The sequence below is a fragment of the Triticum dicoccoides genome, chromosome 5A (assembly GCF_002162155.2).
Source record: "Triticum dicoccoides isolate Atlit2015 ecotype Zavitan chromosome 5A, WEW_v2.0, whole genome shotgun sequence".
Lineage (NCBI taxonomy): Eukaryota > Viridiplantae > Streptophyta > Magnoliopsida > Poales > Poaceae > Triticum > Triticum dicoccoides.
Window position 1 is genome coordinate 6,147,305 of NC_041388.1, and position 8,264 is coordinate 6,155,568.

Sequence of the window (8,264 nt, forward strand, 5' to 3'; positions counted from 1 at the left end):
TCACGAAGATCAACTTGTGTGTTCTAGGGTGCCCCCTGCCCCCGCATATAAAGGAGTGGAGGAGGGGAGGGCCGGCCCTCTCTATGGCGCGCCCTAGGGGAGTCCTACTCCCACCGGGAGTAGGATTCCCCCTTTCCTAGTCCAACTAGGATTCCTTCCATGTATTAGGAGTAGGAGTCAAGGCAAGGGAAAAGAGGAGAGAAGGAAGGAGGGGCCGCAGCCCTTCCCCCTAGTCCAATTCGGACTAGGCCTTGGGGGGGGGGGGCGCCCAACCTCTCCTATCTCTTTCCCCTAAAGCCCAATAAGGCCCATATACTCCCCGGCGAATTCCCGTCACTTTCCGGTACTCCGAAAAATACTCGGATCACTCGGAACCTTTCCGATGTCCAAATATAGTCGTCCAATATATCAATTTTTACGTCTCGACCATTTCGAGACTCCTCATCATGTCCCCGATCTCATCCGGGACTCCGAACTCCTTCGGTACATCAAAACTCATAAACTCATAATATAACTGTCATCGAAACCTTAAGCGTGCGGACCCTATGGTTCGAGAGCAATGTAGACATGACCGAGACACATCTCCGGTCAATAACCAATAGCGGGACCTGGATGCCCATATTGGCTCCTACATATTCTATGAAGATCTTTATCGGTCAGACCGCATAACAACATACGTTGTTCCCTTTGTCATCGGTATGTTACTTGCCCGAGATTCGATCGTCGGTATCCAATACCTAGTTCAATCTCGTTACCGACAAGTCTCTTTACTCGTTCCGTAATACATCATCTCACAACTAACATATTAGTTGTAATGCTTGCAAGGCTTATGTGATGTGCATTACCGAGAGGGCCCAGAGATACCTCTCCGACAATCGGAGTGACAAATCCTAATCTCGAAATACGCCAACCCAACATGTACCTTTGGAGACAGCTGTAGAGCTCCTTTATAATCACCCAGTTACGTTGTGACGTTTGGTAGCACACAAAGTGTTCCTCCGGCAAACGGGAGTTGCATAATCTCATAGTCATAGGAACATGTATAAGTCATGAAGAAAGCAATAGCAACATACTAAACGATCGGGTGCTAAGCTAATGGAATGGGTCATGTCAATCAGATCATTCAACTAATGATGTGATCCCGTTAATCAAATAACAACTCTTTGCTCATGGTTAGGAAACATAACCATCTTTGATTAACGAGCTAGTCAAGTAGAGGCACACTAGTGACACTCTGTTTGTCTATGTATTCACACATGTATTATGTTTCCGGTTAATACAATTCTAGCATGAATAATAAACATTTATCATGAAATAAGGAAATAAATAATAACTTTATTATTGCCTCTAGGGCATATTTCCTTCAGAGGGAGGGGAAGATGGTGTCGGTGGTGAAGGAGGAGGAAGGAGAGGTGCAGGAGGAAGAGGGGAAACATGAGGAGGCACATAGCAGGGTGTATTAGGGAGAAGAAGAAAAGAAATATCGTCCATAGAGAATCTCGAGGTAGAAGGGCGTGGGTAGTAAGAGCGAGACTCGTCAAAGGTCACATCACGCGAAATGCGCAAACGACGACCAACAGGATCCCAGCAGCGATAGCCCTTGTGCTCATCATTGTAGCCAAGGAAAACACACTCAACCGACTGAGCAGTCAGTTTGGTGCGTTCTCGCGGGGCAAGAAGGACATAGCACACACATCCAAACATACGAAGAGCTGAGTAGTCAGGAGAGCGACCAATGAGACACTCCATAGGAATACCACCCTGCAGAGCAGTCGATGGCTGAATGTTGATGAGATAGGTGGATGCAGAAACAGCCTCAGCCCAAAATGTGGTGGGAGGGAAGCGGCAATCATCATTGCACGAGCCGTATCAAGTAGATGACGATGCTTACGTTTGGCAACGCCATTCTGAGCATGCGCACCACGACATGAGAACTGGGCAAGAGTACCATGTTCTGCAAGAAAACCACGCAATAGATGGGAGATATGTAGGGGAACGTAGTAATTTCAAAAAATTTCCTACACACACGCAAGATCATGGTGATGCATAGCAACGAGAGGGGAGAGTGCGATCTACGTACCCTTGTAGACCGACAGCGGAAGCGTTAGCACAATGCGGTTGATGTAGTCGTACGTCTTCACGACCCGACCGATCAAGCACCGAAACTACGACACCTCCGAGTTTTAGCACACGTTCAGCTCGATGACGATCCCCGAACTCCGATCCAGCAAAGTGTCGGGGAAGAGTTCCGTCAGCACGACGGCGTGGTGACGATCTTGATGTACTACCGTCGCATGGCTTCGCCTAAGCACCGATATAATATTATCGAGGATTATGGTGGAAGGGGGCACCGCACACAGCTAAGAATATGATCACGTGGATCAACTTGTGTGTCTATGGGGTGCCCCCTGCCCCCGTATATAAAGGAGTGGAGGAGGGGAGGGCCGGCCCTCTCTATGGCGCGCCCTAGGGGAGTCCTACTCCCACCGGGAGTAGGATTCCCCCTTTCCTAGTCCAACTAGGAGTCCTTCCATGTAGTAGGAGTAGGAGACAAGGAAGGGGAAGAGGGAACAGAAGGAAGGAGGAGGCGCAGCCCCTCCCCCTAGTCCAATTCGGACTAGGCCTTGGGGGGGGGGGCGCGGCCTGCCTCTCCCTCTCCCCTAAAGCCCAATAAGGCCCATATACTTCTTCTCCCGTATTCCCGTAACTCTCCGGTACTCCGAAAAATACCCGAACCACTCGGAACCTTTCCGTTGTCCGAATATAGTCGTCCAATATATCGATTTTTACGTCTCGACCATTTTGAGACTCCTCGTGATGTCCCCGATCTCATCCGGGACTCCGAACTCCTTCGGTACATCAAAACTCATAAACTCATAATGTAACTGTCATCAAAACCTTAAGCGTGCGGACCCTACGGGTTCGAGAACAATGTAGACATGACCGAGACACGTCTCCGGTCAATAACCAATAGCGGAACCTGGATGCTCATATTGGCTCCCACATATTCTACGAAGATCTTTATCGGTCAAACCGCATAACAACATACGTTGTTCCCTTTGTCATCGGTATGTTACTTGCCCGAGATTCGATCGTCGGTATCTCAATACCTAGTTCAATCTTGTTAATGGCAAGTCTCTTTACTCGTTTCGTAATACATCATCTCGCAACTAACTCATTAGTTGCAATACTTGCAAGGCTTATGTGATGTGCATTACCGAGAAGGCCCAGAGATACCTCTCCAACAAACGGAGTGACAAATCCTAATCTCGAAATACGCCAAACCAACATGTACCTTTGGAGACACCTGTAGAGCTTCTTTATAATGACCCAGTTACGTTGTGACGTTTGGTAGCACACAAAGTGTTCCTCCGGAAAACGGGAGTTGCATAATCTCATAGTCATAGGAACATGTATAAGTCATGAAGAAAGCAATAGCAACATACTAAACGATCGGGTGCTAAGCTAATGGAATGGGTCATGTCAATCACATCATTCTCCTAATAATGTGATCCCGTTAATCAAATGACAACACATGTCTATGGTTAGGAAACATAACCATCTTTGATTAATGAGCTAGTCAAGTAGAGGCATACTAGTGACGTTTATTTTGTCTATGTATTCACAGAAGTATTATGTTTCCAGATAATACAATTCTAGCATGAATAATAAACATTTATCATGATATAAGGAAATAAAATAATAACATTATTATTGCCTCTAGGGCATATTTCCTTCAAGATAAATGTTGGGGAACGTAGTAATTTCAAAAAAATTCCTACGCACACGCAAGATCATGGTGATGCATAGCAACGAGAGGGGAGAGTGTTGTCTACGTACCCTAATAGACAGGAAGCGGAAGCGTTAGCACAACGTGGTTGATGTAGTCGTACGTCTTCACGGCCCGACCGATCAAGCACCGAAACTACAGCACCTTCGAGTTCTAGCACAGGTTCAGCTCGATGACGATCCCCGGACTCCGATGTAGCAGAATGTCGGGGAAGAGTTCCGTCAGCACGACGGCGTGGTGACGATCTTGATGTTCTACCGTCGCAAGGCTTCGCCTAAGTACCGCTACAATATTATCGAGGATTATGGTGGAGGAGGGCACCGCACACGGCTAATAGATCTCAAGGATCAATTGTTGTGTCTTTGGGGTGCCCCCTGCACCTGTATATAAAGGAGCAAGGGAGGAGGAGGCCGGCCCTAGGAGGGGGCGCGCCAAGTGTGGAGTCCTACTAGGACTACCTAGTCCTAGTAGGATTCCACCTCCCATATGGAATAGGAAAAGAGGAAGGGAAAAGGAGAAGGAAGGAAGGGGGCGCCCCCTTTCCCTAGTCCAATTCGGACCAGACCAACCGGAGGGGTGCGGCCACCCTTGAGGCCCTTTTCCTTCTTTTCCGTATGGCCCAATAAGGCCCAATGCGTATTCCCGTAACTCTCTGGTACTCCGAAAAATACCCAAATCACTCAGAACCTTTTTGATGTCCGAATATAGTCGTCCAATATATCAATCTTTACGTCTCAAGCATTTCGAGACTCCTCGTCATGTCCCCGATCTCATCCGGGACTCCGAACTACTTCGGTACATCAAAACTCATAAACTTATAATATAACTGTCATCGAAACCTTAAGCGAGCGGACCCTACGGGTTTGAGAACAATGTAGACATGACTGAGACACGTCTCCGGTCAATAACCAATAGCGGAATCTGGATACTCATATTGGCTCCCACATATTCTACGAAGATCTTTATCGGTCAGACCACATAACAACATACGTTGTTCCCTTTGTCATCGGTATGTTACTTGCCCGAGATTCGATCGTCGGTATCTCAATACCTAGTTCAATCTCGTTACCGGCAAGTCTCTTTACTCATTCCGTAATACATCATCCTGCAACTAACTCATTAGTTGCAATGCTTGCAATGCTTGCAATGGCCCATATACCTCCCGGGGGGTTTCGGTAACCCGATTTCACCCGGAACACTTCCGATATCCAAATATAGGCTTCCAATATATCAATCTTTATGTCTCGACCATTTCGAGACTCCTCGTCATGTCCGTGATCACATCCGGGACTCCGAACAAACTTCGGTACATCAAAATGCATAAACTCATAATATAACTGTCATCGAAACCTTAAGCGTGCGGAACCTACGGGTTCGAGAACAATGTAGACATGACCGAGACACGTCTCCGGTTAATAACCAATAGCGGAACCTGGATGCTCATATTGGCTCCTACATATTCTACGAAGATCTTTATCGGTCAGACCGCATAACATCATACGTTGTTCCCTTTGTCATCGATAAGTTACTTGCCCGAGATTCGATCGTCGGTATCTCAATACCTAGTTCAATCTCGTTACCGGCAAGTCTCTTTACTCGTTTCGTAATACATCATCTTGCAACTAACTCATTAGTTGTAATGCTTGCAAGGCTTATGTGATGTGCATCACCGAGAGGGCCCAGAGATACCTCTCCGACACTCGGAGTGACAAATCCTAATCTCGAAATACGCCAACCCAACAAGTACCTTCGGAGACACCTGTAGAGCACCTTTATAATCACCCAGTTACGTTGTGACGTTTGGTGGCACACAAGGTGTTCCTCCGGTAAATGGGAGTTGCATAATCTCATAGTCATAGGAACATGTATAAGTCATGAAGAAAGCAATAGCAACAAACTAAACGATCAAGTGTTATGCTAATGGAATGGGTCAAGTCAATCACATCATTCTCCTAATGATGTGATCCCTTTAATCAAATGACAACTCATGTCTATGGTTTAGGAAACATAACCATCTTTGATCAACGAGGTAGTCAAGTAGAGGCATACTAGTGACACTCTGGTTGTCTATGTATTCACACATGTATTATGTTTCTGGTTAATACAATTCTAGCATGAATAATAAACATTTATCATGATATAAGGAAATAAATAATAACTTTATTATTGCCTCTAGGGCATATTTCCTTCGGTCTCCCACTTGCACTAGAGTCAATAATCTAATTCACATCGCCATGTGATTTAAAATCAATAGTTCACATCACCATGTGATTAACACCCACAGTTCAATCGACATGTGACTAACACCCAAAGGGTTTACTAGAGTCAATTATCTAGTTCACATCGCTATGTGATTAACACCCAAAGAGTACTGAGGTGTGATCATGTTTTGCTTGTGAGAGAAGTTTAGTCAACGGGTCTGCCACATTCAGATCCATAAGTATTTTGCAAATTTCTACGTCAACAATGCTCTACATGGAGCTACTCTAGCTAATTGCTCCCACTTTCAATATGTATCCAGATTGAGACTTAGAGTCATCTGGATCAGTGTCAAAACTTGTATCGACATAACCCTTTACGACGAACCTTTTGTCACCTCCATAATCGAGAAACATATCCTTATTCCACTAAGGATAATTTTGACCAATGTCCAGTGATCTACTCCTAGATCACTATTGTACTCCCTTGCCAAACTCAGGGCAGGGTATACAATAGGTCTGGTACACAGCATGGCATACTTTATAGAACCTATGGCTGAGGCATAGGGAATGACTTTCATTCTCTCTCTATCTTCTGCCGTGGTCTGGTTTTGAGTCTTACTGAACTTCACACCTTTGTAACACAGGCAAGAACTCCTTCTTTGACTGTTCCATTTTGAACTACTTCAAAATCTTGTCAAGGTATTTACTCATTGAAAAACTTATCAACGGTCTCGATCTATCTCTATAGATCTTGATGCTCAATATGTAAGCAGCTTCACCAAGGTCTTTCTTTGAAAAAATCCTTTCAAACATTCCTTTATGCTTTGCAGAATAATTCTACATTATCTCCGATCAACAATATGTCTTTCACATATACTTATCAGAAATGTTGTAGTGCTCCCACTCACTTTCTTGTAAATACAGGCTTCACCACAAGTCTGTATAAGACTATATGCTTTGATCAACTTATCAAAGCGTATATTCCAACTCCGAGATGCTTGCATCAGTCCATAGATGGATCGCTGGAGCTTGCATATTTTGTTAGTACCTTTAGGATTGACAAAACCTCCTGGTTGCATCATATACAACTCTTCTTTAATAAATCCATTAAGAAATGCAGTTTTGTTTATCCATTTGCCAGATTTCATAAAATGCGGCAATTGCTAACATGATCCGGACAGACTTAAGCATCGATACGAGTGAGAAACTCTCATCGTAGTCAACACCTTGAACTTGTCGAAAACCTTTTTGCGACAATTCTACCTTTGTAGATAGTGACACTACTATCAGCGTCCGTCTTCCTCTTGAAGATCCATTTAATCTCAATGGCTCGCCGATCATTGGGCAAGTCAATCAAAGCCCATACTTTGTTCTCATACATGGATCTCATCTCAGATTTCATGGCCTCAAGCCATTTCGCGGAATCTGGGCTCATCATCGCTTCCTCATAGTTCGTAGGCTTGTCATGGTCAAGTAACATGACCTCCAGAACATGATTACCGTACCACTCTAGTGCGGATCTGTAACGCCCCAGATATAACTTTCCCAATTTGTACTCCAACTCTTGCCGTTTCCGGCGTTAAGTTATATTTATTTCTCGGGTTCGGGTCTTTGTATCCGTGTGTTGTTTTCGTTTTCATGCATCTCATATCATGTCATTATGTGCATTGCATTCTCATACGTGTTCATCTCATGCATTCGAGCATTTTCCCCGTTGTCCGTTTTGCATTCCGGCGCTTCGTTCTCCTCCGGTGGTCATTTCTAGCTTTCTTTCGTGTGTGGGGATTAAACATTTCCGGATTGGACCGAGACTTGCCAAGCGGCCTTGGTTTACTACCGGTAGACCGCCTGTCAAGTTCCGTACCATTTGGACTTCCTTTGATACTCCAACGGTTAACCGAGGGACCGAAAAGGCCTCGTGTGTGTTGCAGCCCAACACCCCTCCAATTTGGCCCAAAACCCACCAAACTCTGCTCCATCATCTAGAGCGTTCGATCATGATCGCGTGGCAGAAAACCGCACCTCATTTGGACTCTCCTAGCTCCACTTATGCCTATAAATACACCCCCTCCATTTTCGGATCTCTCCCTCTCCGAAACCCTAGCCAAAAAAATTCCTCTCCGCCGCCGGACGTGTCCGCACCGGCCGGACAACGTCCGGATCCACCCGTCGCCGCCACCTGGCACTCCGCCGTTCACTGCCGCCGAATCCCGCCGCACCCCGCAGGCCCACGCGGGGCCCTCCCCAGCCCGCGCGCGCGCCCGGCCGCCGCC